This window comes from Taudactylus pleione, unplaced genomic scaffold, assembly GCF_031769625.1.
Source record: "Taudactylus pleione unplaced genomic scaffold, aTauple2 ptg000095l, whole genome shotgun sequence".
Classification (NCBI taxonomy): domain Eukaryota; kingdom Metazoa; phylum Chordata; class Amphibia; order Anura; family Myobatrachidae; genus Taudactylus; species Taudactylus pleione.
In genome coordinates, this window is record NW_028284497.1 from 17,016,107 (window position 1) to 17,028,462 (window position 12,356).

Sequence of the window (12,356 nt, forward strand, 5' to 3'; positions counted from 1 at the left end):
TGGAGCCACACCCCCAATGCCGGTAATCTCGGCATTATAAAGCAGGGAAAGGGGCCACGATGACAAGATCGTGCCATTACGCCCCTGCACCACCCCTTTGCCATGCCACGCCCCCATTTCCCACACGCCCCCTGCTGTGCCGACCTGGCTGCCCCCTGTACCAACCTGGCAGCTAGAAAGTCGCCAACTATGTTGCAGAGATAATCTGCAGTGTTGCAGACTGCTTAATATTCACAGCTTTTTTACAGCCTGCCCAGTGCTTTCTACAGTATGTGATATCGGGGGCACACATGTACAGAGCATCAGTCTTTCAGTCTAGGTTCACTGTTTAAAACCCTTCACAGCAAGGTCTGCTCCTAGAGGCAGCATACTTATGTGCCAGGTTTAGCCAGCCTATCCACAGCTTGCAGCATAAATGCTGAGACCAATGATAAGGTAACTCGGCACTACAGAATAAAAAAAACTGCTACCTGACCTACTTAGAGCTCTATTTACTACAATCCGCATTGGTAATGCAGATTGTAGTGTGATATTACCGACTGAATTCGCATTGCGAATTCAGGCAATATCACAGGGATTTACTACAAATCCCTTGCAGGGACAGAGCTTGCGATAAAGCTCTGTCCCTGCGAAACCCCTTCGGAGCCTTATCACGGTATTTTCACAAAAAATACCGTGATTTAGTGCCCGCGCATGCGCCGACCGATCGCCGCTGCTAACCCCCCTCCGGCGCTAAGCCCTGCCCCTGGCGCTAAACCCCACCCTCGCGATCGCGGACCCCCGTGACCCCCCCTCCCCCCCACGACCCCCCTCTCCCTTACTTACACTTACCTGCATGCTCCAGGCCTCCGGTGATGTTCTCCATTCCTCCGGTCAGGTGATCTCCCATACTGCACTGGGACCCCGATCACCTGCTGACCGGGCAGCATTGCACTATGGGAGACCAGCTGACCGGAGGGGAGTCATCACCGGAGCCCCGATCACCGGACCCTGGAGTCAGGTAACTAATTTTTTTTTTTACTATTTCTTTTTTTTATTTTTTTTACAGTAATCAGCTTGCGGTCTGTTTAGACCACACAGCTGATTACTGGGACCGACTCCTGGCTCTGCTCTCCCCATTAGAGCAGGGCAGGAGGCCGGTAACCGGGGTAGACCCTGGATAACGCCACTTCCAGGTGGCGTTATTATCACAGGGCTTTCCCCGATATTTTTTCCACATTTATTTTTAGTAACTCTGGTCGGATCACATTTCCCATTACAGTTATGGGAAATGCGATTTGCTTTACTAAAAATAAGTGATACTTAGGGGTTGGAGTAGAATTTTATGAATTCTACTCCAATTGCCCTATAGTAACTATAGGTGATACTAAAATAATGTGAAAAGGGTGTGAAAACACCCTTTTTCACTTTATTTTAGTTAAAATAATGTTAATAAATAGAGCCCTTAGAGAGATCGGAATAGACACAGAGGAAGTAGTGGAGCTGCATTAAATAAATTGATTTTTTTTCTATGATGTCCATTGTTCATGTATAAATATGTGTTTTTATTGTGATTACATTTGTTTTTGTCTAACAATTGTGATTGGCTTATTCTAATTTCACTAATGCTGTATACCTTTTTTCTAAGTATCTACCATCTGGGCTGTTCTGCATTTGTCACCCATTCCAGCTGTAATCAGCGACTGTTCAAGAGTATAGAAGTGTGCCAATACAATCTAGATAAATCCACACTCCAAGTTTAGGTTTGAAAAAGGAGTAAATAACTTGTTAAATAACTTTATAAGCCCATTATTTGTAACTCCTAGATGGACTCAGTTCTTAAAGTCACTTCTAGTGACCAGAGCTTACCTCCATCTCCCCCACAGGGCACCACAGATCTCCCACCAGGCTGAATCCGTAAAAGGAGGCACAGCCCCAAGATGTAACCCCAGAGAGAAGAGACCGACAGCCACAAGGTGTTCCTTAATGTTCGGCAGTGGGGGAGGGAGCACACTGCCTTCTTTAGTAAGTATAGTAGGGAGAAAGAACTGCCAAAAGAGTCAGGGAGCGTCCAATACTGATCTCTAATGCGCTTCTCCTCAATGGTTTCTTCAGAGGGTTATCATGTGTCTTTAATAAATGTAAAAAAAACTTGTAATAAGCTCTCTCTTTGAGATATATTAAATTAGCCAAGATATCACACACACACACACACACACACACACACACACACACACACACACACACACACACACACACACACACACACACACACACACACACACACACACACACGCACACGTAACAAATAAAGGCAAGGGGAGTCCCATAGTGCATTAGATAAGTGGATAATTCCAAAAAGAAGTGATACCAAGAACACATGTACCATAAGTATAACCCAAAGGGCTTCCTTGGGTATGCAATGCTTGTGATATTCAAATATTAGAAGTGACTCTCAACTTCCAAAACATCTTGGAAAGCTCCAATTTTCAATCATATGTGAAAAAAGTTTCAAAATATAGGGGCATATTCAATTGGGTGCGAGGTTTAGTGAAGTAAAAATCCTTGCGCCCAATTTTGGAATAACGCGGGTATGCGCGCTCCCGATACCCACAGTAACCAATTTAAAAAATGTGGTTGCAGGGTTTTCAGCTGTGAAAACCCTGCGCCGCGTAATAAAAAAAAAAAAAGAATTCTGCACTTACCTGCCCGGGGGTCTCCAGTGGTCTCCGTGGCACCCGGTGGACTCCCCTCTATCTTCACACTGGAGAGGGGGCTTCTGGGAGTCCCTGGGGCTGCTGGGAGGCTCCACGGGCTGCTGGGAGATGTAGTTCTCCCAGAGCCCATTCCAGGGGGGCACACAGACACTGGGGGGGGGCACACAAACCAAGGACCACACACACACTCATGCACACACACATTCACTCACTCACACACACTTACAACTGTAACAAACACTCACACACACTGACTTACTCAACCTGTTGCTGAAGACCTGGCTCCCGATGCTGGATGAAGACAGCGCTGCAGAAGTAATCAGGGACTAATTAAGCAAATTGGAAACTTCCAATTGCTTAATTAACCCTCAGGGGGGGGTACCGCTGGGGTGCCAAAGCAAGACCCGCTGATTTTTCCTAAAATTAACTATTTTAGGTAAAAATGACAATTGCTCTGAAGGTGCATGAATGAAAATCCCCCTGTGCGTTAAAAATTAAAAAATCTGCACCTATTTGAATAACAAAAAACCCGCACCTGCAGGAAAAACCTCACAGGTGCGTGTTTTTTGCTATTCTTGCACCCAATTGAATATGCCCCATAGTGTAATATGTTCACAAAAATGTATTACAAACACACACAAAAAAAAATCATAAGGTGTTAGGCGTACATTAAAATTATGCACAGAGATCAGTGCAAATATAGTTTATCTGAGCATAGGCACTGCTGGAGGAACGGAATGGTCCCAAAACATTAGAGCTACATCAATGCATTTTGTCCATGTAAGTTCACTTGGCCTTCATCAGGAGGATACTCAGACTTATTCATGAGGTCCTATATATATATACCACTCTTAATTACCCAGAGTGCATTCACTTCTTGTTGGAAAACAATTTTTATGCCTCAACCAATATGGCTAACATAACAGGAAGGTACTATGCAAATATGCCCTTTTATTGAATTAGGTAAACAATGGGGAAATTAAAAACAACCTTATCCCCCCAAAAAGGTGTGTGTATATATATATATATATATATATATATATATATATATATACAGTATATATCCTAAAAACAGTTTGAAATCTTATGCTTATTGGGTGATGCCACCACCAAGATGGCCACTGGACCCCAAAAACTGGAAGTTGCCCATATTTCGATCTCCCAGTAATAAGGTAAAATATACATAGCAGCAAAGGGTAATCATACAATGAAGTAATCCTATCTGAGTGTCAGACTGCCCCCCTCCTCTCTTTCCTTGGCATTGTGTTAATGCAAATTAGATTCAAGATCCTGCTTGTCAACACAGCATCCTTTTGGTGGTGGTGGTGGTGGGGCGGGAGGCAAACTGACCAATTCTTTTCTACCTATATAAGAATTACAAAGAGGGCTTTTCAAGGGGATGTTTTACATATGCCCCAACAAATATGGCCGCCGTTACCGAAACCAGAAATACCCATAGTTAAATGACATGGAGTAACAGAGATAAATTAAAAGACTAAAGTGCTTATTAATAAGATGCTAAAGAATGATATAAACAATGCACCAAAGATAATAATGTCACTTCTGGTTCCACGATTCAGTGGTCATGTGATACAGCGGTCACATGATTTACAAATAGACATTTTTTCATTATTCAGTAAATGAAATACTTAAAATTACAGCATAATTTCCTTCTTTTGTTACTTCCTAGGGATAAAATGTCCATATATAAGCTAAGTTTAGCCAGTAGCGTCCAAACAGGGAGTTTCACAAACTTTATCCAAGAGACTTGAAAAGTGAAGCCTTTGCCACCATCTTTAGAGTGGTATAATAAAGTTCCTCAAATATAAAATAAAAATGTAACTAAAAAGGACAATAAGATGATATTAGCATACCATATTAAAACATATCATAATACAAAACAAAAATTCATAAAAAAGGAGCAATTTCATATTATTCATTATGTATGTTGGGGGCTAGGGTGTTAAGCTGAAAGATCCAGAACATCTCTCTCCTAATTAATATTTGTTCTGTAAATCTCCACCTCGTTCACCCACCGTAACATGTTCCATCGCTTTAAATGTTAAAAACTGTGGATCAGAATTATGCACTGTTTTGAAATGTTGAAGAACAAAATGGTTCTCTGCCTTATCCTTAATTGCCCTAACATGTTCCTGTATACGTAACTTCAAGGGACGTTTGGTTTTACTAACGTACCTGAAACTGCAGGGACATTCTAACGTGTATATTGTAGATGTGGTGTTGGATTTAATAAAGACTAAAGAAAGAATAAAATTCTTAGTCTTAGCAGTGTTTTCAAAGGATTTAGCATGCCCACATTTATAAAAACCTGTGCATTTCATGTTCCATTTATCCATGTTCTTTTCCGATTTTGTTGGTAACATACTTGGTGCCAGAATGTCCTTCAGGGTTTTTGCTTTTTTGAAAATAACCTGAGGTTTTTCTGGCAATATCTTGGAAAGTATATGATCTGTTTTAGGAACATCCCAATGTTTTGCCAATGGTTTCCTTATTGTTCTTTGGCCCTGATTCAGAGCCGTTCGTTAACAGCAGTACGCTCGTTGCGTTCCGATGTTGACTAACCGCGCATGCGTCGGTGTTACACTGCGCATGTGCGTACGGCAGATTGCGTGTTTTTTTTGTCTCGTTCGTCAAATAGCGTACAGGAAGTGACATGTCAAATGTGATTGACAGAACAGGGCGTTTTTGGGTGTTGACGGGGGAGGAGATGAAAAAACGCAGGCGTGTCGAGGCGTTTTTGGGGCGTACATACATTAACAAATGCGAACGTCAAATGTGTTCGTACCAACTCATACGTCACTGGATGATCCTCTTTCCCTTCAAAATGCTCGCACAGCTTAGGGTCTGGATAACTCGACCACATTGGCGATGGCCTTCTCCTCCGTCCCGGCACTCCACGATGTAGCATCGATTAATCACGGCTTGTCAGAAAATCAATTAGTGTTGGATTGAAAACCGGCTTGGTATGTGTTTGAAAATCAGTTTTTTTGGATAGCACAAAACCGAACGCAGGTGGAAATCATAGCTGCTAATGTCTGGATTACACAATCAATTAGCGTACATTTGTGGGGGTTTATTTTGGCCTCAATTTGTGGTTTTTGGACTATTGTAACAATAATGTCATCATGTTTATGTTTTTTGGCTCATTTTGTTTTTGCAAGGTGAATTTGCATCCTTAGGTAATGTTTTAAACGTTCCTTAAAGAGCCCTTTTTTTCCAATGTAAAATGTTTTTTTTGAACATTGTTGCCTTGTGGGCCCGGATTAAATGTAACCCATTTTGACAATAATGTCAGAATACAAAGTCGTACATTTGATGTAAATATATTGGTATCCCAAAAAAAATTAATGCACATATTTTACACAAACATTTTTGGCAGTGTTCATTCCACAATATTTATTAATTGTGCAAACAATAATTTTTGGTTAAACGTAAATCAAAAACTTAAAAAAAATTCACAAGAAAGGAGAGGGAAGTTTTGGCCAGAAAGGAATATGAGGCAAGCACAGAAGGAGTGTGGGAAAAGTAGCCAATGCTGTCACCGTTTTTTCGCCTGTTTGGCTGGGGGAGGGAGGGCGCCAGACCGGGTCCGGGATGTCATCAGGCTGGCCTGTCCAGAGGCAGATGTTGTGGCCTCTGGATTAGGCACATTTGGAGGATTGGCTGATGTTGTGCCAGAGGTGGAGGATCCAGATGTTCCGGCAGGAAGGGAGGTCGGCTCCACCATGTGCTGGCGAACGAGCTGCTCCAGGGCATTGGCGATGCGGATGTTGGCCCTGGTATTTTCCGCCAGGGCCTGACCAATGGTCACGTTGGCCGCAGCATTTTGCTCCAGGGCCTCAGCCACCCGTACCAGACTGGCGTCCATCCTCTGCAGAATCTCCGTATGGAAATCCGATTTAAAATTGAGTTCTGTGAGGAGGGACACTGCCTGTGAGGGGGATTGCCCTGGACTGTCTTCTGCAGGGTCCTCAGCTGGATGTACTGGTTCCTCCCCTGCAGAGCCAGCAGAAATTCGGCGGCCAAGGCTCCCCTCTGGAGCAGACTCATCCGCCTGTGTCTCTGTTGGAAAAATGAGAAAAGACTCACATTAGAATCTACATATTGGCACAATAACATTTCAGAGTTGGTGACATCACAATATTTACCTGGGACAACATGAAATGCTGCAAAGTCTGGCATGTCCGTATCCATGTTGGACACACCAAACACCTCCACAGGCTGCACACACCCCTGTGCCAGCTCTTCTAAATCATTCAACTCCAATGACACAGGGGTGGGACCCCCACCTGTCCCCCTTGCATGCCTAGTTTTTGCTTCAGGCGATATTTGAAGTCGGCCCATCTGTGGGTGAAATTGGAACCATTATCCTTTTGTTAAAAATGGGTTTTGGTTTTAGGGGGGGGGGGGCAAGTGTTTACTTACCGCCGTTTGACATCCCGGGCTAGACGGACATAATCACCCACCCTATTGACATCAACGGCTACCTCTTCCCACATTCTCCACTTCTGGCTTGCACTCATATTCCTGTCTGCCTGTGGCAGGATGTCCACACACTTCTGAATCAAAACCTCCATCTCCTTTCTTGTGAATTGTGGCTGCCTTTTCTTTTTGGCAGCTTTGCCCGGAATACTGGGCCCGGCAGCCTCTTCCATGTCATCCTCCTCACCTATTTGTGTAAATTTGGAGAATTGTCAACTTCACAACTTGCACAATATTATGTTTCTAATTAATCATTGATTCAAAATGCCTGAAATACTTACCGTCAGACTGTTGTCCATTGTTTCCCTGGTCTGTAGCCATGTCTGAGCTCCAAACAAGAAATACACCAGAATGTTTGGTTTGGCTCGTGACGTATTTATACATGCGTCCTTATTTTTCGGCCGCATCATTGATTGTGCGTTCCTATGATCCCTCCTTAATTTGTGCGGGAAACTAAACACTATTTATGGCTTGGGGCGTCTCGAGTCGAGGTGGCGTTTTTTGATTGTTGGAGGTTACGTTGGTTGTAGTTGATTGTTGGCGGTTTTTGGAGTTGGCGTTGGTGGAAGTAGTTTATTTTTGATATATTAGCTTTTTTATCTCCGTTCGCATTTTTTCTGTTGGATTTCTTTTTGGCGTTTCTTGTTTTGGTAAGTTTTTGGAAGTCTAACTTTGGTTCAATTTGTGTCTCCTTCTGTTTCTGAATTTTCTAACGTTTTTTTGGCGTCATTTCATCTCTCTTAGGTTTTTTTTTGGCTGTGCCCCAAAGACCTTTTCATCCGGAATCTTATATATTATCTCTTGGTAAGTTCATTTGTTTAATTGTTTTGTAAATTTTCTTGTTTGTCTTTATGCAACTTTGGGTGGCCTTACACTTGTAACCTTTGTTTTTCTAAATCAGAAATGTTTTAAAAATGTTTTGTTTTGGTAGCTGCGTATTTTTTAACTAGTATTTGCGAACTAATTAGCGCATTTTTATTAGTTTGTATTGTCACTAGTATTTGCGAACTAATTAGCGCATTTTTATTAGTTTGTATTGTCACTTGTATTTGCGAACTAATTAGCGCATTTTTATTAGTCTGTATTGTCACTAGTATTTGCAAACGAATTAGCGCATTTTTATTAGTTTGTATTGTCACTTGTATTTGCGATCTAATTAGCGCATTTTTATTAGTCTGTATTGTCACTAGTATTTGCAAACGAATTAGCGCATTTTTATTAGTTTGTATTGTCACTTGTATTTGCGATCTAATTAGCGCATTTTGAAAAACTTATTCATCCCGTAAAATTTATTCTGTTTTCTCTTTAGCATTTGTTGCTTACATTTGGCCACAATTTGACGTAGTGTGCGCAAAATGTCTTTTTGCTCTTTGGCCAAATGTGTGTTTCTCCCCTTTTATGTTTTGTCTTGCACAAAATTTTGAAACAGAATTGCACAGCATAAAATGATGTATATTTATGTTGTGATTATTTCCAGTTTGCACGTATCATGACAATACCACGGCATGTAAACATCAATGGATGGTATCATCAAGCTAAGTTATTTTATTTTTTGGGGGGGGCGGGTTAAAAAGCCTTACATTCAAATCTTGCCATTTCAGGTTGATCTGGGTCGGATTGTTCTGGCCATGCTCCCGGAAGCCGACCAACCTCAATCTCATCCCAGGCGTAGGCATCGTAGGTGTGCAAGGCCCCAGATATTTCGAACACGAGTCACCCTTTTTGGAATGCCCGATGATGAGGTTTTAAGACGCTACCGTCTTCCTCCCAAAATCATCATAGACACTCTCTCATTAATAGAGAGTGATCTTGAGCGGCAAATTGACAGTCCTACAGCAATACCACCACTTACGCAATTTATGGCGGTGTTACATTTCTGTGCCTCAGGATCGTTTCAAACAACGGTGGGAATAGTGGCGGGCATCTCCCAATCCTCCTTTTCCCGGATCCTGAGGGCAGTGATGGAGGCACTTTTCAAACACCTCCATCATTTTATTCAAATGCCTTTGGATATGGGTGCCCTTAGTGTGGCCAAGGCCAATTTTTATCAAATAGCTGGCTTCCCACACATCATAGGGGTTGTGAATGGTACTCACATACCACTTCAGCCTCCAGCACGGCTGGAGGCAATATTTAGAAACCGGAAACACTATCACTCCCTGAATGTAATGGTGGTATGTGATGCCTCCCTCCAGATCCTGTCCCTGAATGCAAAATTACCAGGAAGTGCACATGACTCCTTCCTCATCCGGCAATCAGGGATATGGCACAAATTAAACAACCTACAAGCTGGTGATGCGTGGCTTCTGGGTAAGTGGAGACCTTTAGTACATAACATTGTTAAGCTTCATACAGAGTGATCCTGATGTTGTCTATTCTTTTTCACAGGAGACAGTGGCTACCCTTGCACGCCCTGGCTGCTCACTCCTTATTTGGCTCCCACACCAGGGCCACAAAGTGAGTTTAATGCCACACTTACAGTCACCAGGCAAGTGGTGGAGTGCTGTATCGGCCTTTTAAAAGGCCGATTCAGATGCCTCCACCGCTCTGGTGGCGAGCTCATGTATTTGCCGGATATGGTTTCGAAAATTGTGGTCCTGTGTGGGATATTTCACAACATCGCCATAAGGAGTGGTGTCCCAATGCAGCCAGAGGATGCCTTACATGAGGATGGCCCCCCCGCGGTTAGTCGGAGGTCAGTATGTGGGGGGGCCATACGCGATGATGTGGTGGCCAGATATTTTAGGTAATTATTGTCAAAACAACAGTGTTTATACCCAATGTGGTACGGTTTGTTTGTGAACATCTAATTAATTGTTTTTATTTTCTCCATCTTCTGTTTTTTTCCATAATCTTTGGCACTCCAACGATGACTACTTCCTGCTACCCTTAAAAAACCTGTATGTGGAAAATTTGGGGATATATTATGGAACCCATATTGCAACGCCATATTTGTGGAATCATGTTGGCATGGTCCTTCGTCAACCAGTTCTTGATTTGTTGTGGTTTTTTTGTGATTTTTTGGTATGTGTTGTATTTGTGATTATCACTGTGTGTTTTGTTTGTGAGTGACCACTTTGATTTTGGAGTTATGTTGTGAATAAATGTCTTGCGAGTGAAATTTTGTACCTTTTTTTGGAAGTTACAAGCAAGTGTAACCAGGTTCACACACGTTACATTTGCCTAAGGGGTAATCCAGTAATGATGCAAGTTGAGCTAAAATGTAATATGTTTTCAGGGTCCAAACCAACACCCAAAGGAATCCTGTACAATCATTTGGCTTCGTAATATCGGCCTAAGCAGCTTGCACCCCAACTAGGAACCTGTAAAATGTAGTAATATCTAATTGTGACTACACCAAAAAAGGGAAATGAGATTGTTACTGTTAGGTGCTTCTTGTGCCTGTTTTACATAAAAATACAACACACAATCTTATTGTCAAAAATTGCAAATCCTTGCTGGAAGAGTCTACTTATGTCAGGGTAAACAATCTCTGATTTTGAAATAACGAATGAGACAGAACGTTACTTTGAACATATTAATTTATTTAAATATAGCAAACAAAAAAAAACAACTAGTCCCTAAGGAGGACCGACATATGGTCAAGGACCACCAGCAGACCGATTATATTGTCCCGCATACGGGCCACACAGGCGGCTAATTCAGCCCTACGCCTCTGTTCCTCTGTGGGTGAGAAAAGTGTGGGGATTAATACAACAATAATGAAATCACATTAAAAAACAAGCCAAAACAAACAAACCAACAATACAAATATTTTGAAACAAAGCATAATTACACCATTAAAACCCATCCCCCCAAAATGGTGTAGCCCAAAAATACAAGGCCAATAAACAAAGTCCGACAGGTGTGATATGTGTATGGTGAAATCAGCAGTAACAGGTAAAGGCAATCTGCAAAATCACCAAAAGTCTACACAAAAAGTCAAAAAAAGGGAACGACACATGATTACATACAAACAGTTTGTGGCGAAAAAAACCCCAAAAAACAAACATACCGTTAGAAAAAACGGCAGCTCCAGAAGGCCCTCCCTCGTCCTCCTCGGAGGTGCCTCCATTCCCCAACGATCTGGGCGGGGTAATTTCAGAATCCGGGGAGGGGGTAATTCGAAGAGGGGTGGTTGGAGGAGAGGGGGAATTGGGACGGAGGGGAAGGAGCCCCGAAATTTCCGCCAGAGGGTCTTGGATGGCTGGGGAGGAGTGGGAAATAGGGGAATTTTGGGTTGTGGAGGGTTGGCTGGGGGTTGGGGAGAGTGGGCGTGAGCGCCGTCTGGGATGACGATGACGGCGTAGTCTTCGCTGTGCCCCTAAAAGATGTGTGTGGTTAGTTTCAACCCAAATCCAAGAAAAACACTATTTTCTGTCCCAAAAAAAAAAAAAACATGGCCATGCAGATATGAGTACAATTAATAAATAGGACAGACATGAAAAACATGGCCATGCAGATATGAGTACAATGCATAAAGATGACATACATAAAAACATGGCCATGCAGTTAGGGCCACAAAGACAAACATGAAAACCACAGTCCCTAAAACTTACTTTCTGCGATCTGCATGCAAAAGCATGCCAGCCAGCGGGGCGTCCGCCGTTGCAGGCCCGACCACCTGCGCTCCAGCTGCCCGATCTGGCGGCGTGAGCCGAAGGAGCGCAGACGGCCCCGTACCTCCGCATATGCGGAACGCTTTTCGCGGTTGGTGATGGGTGGAGGCTGGCTGGTGATCCGCCTATCCATCACCTCCGTTAGCACCAGCAGCTCGCGCCTGGTGAATGCGGAGGCTCTCATGATGGCAATGGTGTATTTGTTAAAAATCATTTTTAATAAAGTGCCCAAAAAAAATTTGATTGGCTAATGTATTTGGGTAATTAACAGGACCAATTCTATTGGTTAGTGTATGAGTCATGTGTTCGACAGGGCCAGAAATCTCTTGAGAGTTATGATAGGCTTGATGCAGTGACATGCGTAAGCAAATTTAAATAAAGAAATGAACCCCGGGAAATATGCAGGTAGAAAAACAAATAGAACAATTGTTTAATTGGGGCTAACATGTATTTTGACAAATAAAAGCGAATGTTTAAGCCGTACGTATTCTGCGGGTAAACACAAACATGGACAAGAATAAAGTTTATTGCATTGTGT